A 999-nucleotide genomic window follows, 5' to 3' on the forward strand; every position below is an offset into this window, starting at 1 on the left:
AAAAAAAAAAAAAAAAAAACCGACCAAACAGCCATAACAAAAAAAAAAAAAAAAAAACCCCCCCCCCCCCCCCCGAACCGACACAACCCCCCTCCCAACCACCAACCCGCAAACCACCCCCCCCTTCACAAAAAAAGAACACGCCACCACCACCAACCCAATCAAGCACAAGCGCCAACGCGCCCGCACACGCGAAAAAGCAAATGGAGGACATCGCCCGCCACACCCCCCAACAAGAAACCGAAAGCACCAACCCGAAAAGCGCCGCAAGAAACAGGCCGAAAGGCGCGCCAGGATCAAGGAGGAGGGCGGGGCCCTTAGCAGGGAGGGGCATAGGGAGGGCGAGGAGCATAGGGAGGGGGAGGACGGGAGGGGGGTGATGGTGGAGTGAGTCGGGCGAAACAACATGAGAGGAGGGGAATGGGCTGCGGAAGGACAAGCATACACCAAAGGGGGGAGGAAGAACGGTGGGAGCAGAGATTAGGCTGTTGTCGGTTCAAGCTTGAGTTCTTTGGAGAGCACGAGGGGACGACGAGGAAGGATGGATTGGCTGTGGTGATGGACAGACGAGCCACTGGTGGACAGGCCCCCAGTCCAGAACGAAGAATATACGATGGAGCTGGTAGACACTGGCTTGAACAGACAACAGAGCAATCAAGACTCCGTTGGTTGCTGCGATACGGCTCGGGCATCAATGGAAAGGAGACACTGGTGATTTCAAGCCATGGGCGCAGCGATACGTCCAGATTTACGGCCAACAGCATAGCACAAGATACGAATAACGAACGATACCCAAACACAATAACAATAATTACTCAAATTACTTGACTCTATTAACATCCTTCCCCATACTAAATATGTATTACTGGGGAACCTACCCCTCTGTTGCATAACCTACAGGCGCAGTTTGCCCTTTAAAAGAAAGAAACCACCCATCTAAGCAATCCCAAACCTCCCCAGCACCCTGTTCACATGCCCTGCCTCATCCGACATCGTCTG

This window comes from Podospora anserina, chromosome 5 (assembly GCF_000226545.1).
Source record: "Podospora anserina S mat+ genomic DNA chromosome 5, supercontig 9".
NCBI lineage: Eukaryota > Fungi > Ascomycota > Sordariomycetes > Sordariales > Podosporaceae > Podospora > Podospora anserina.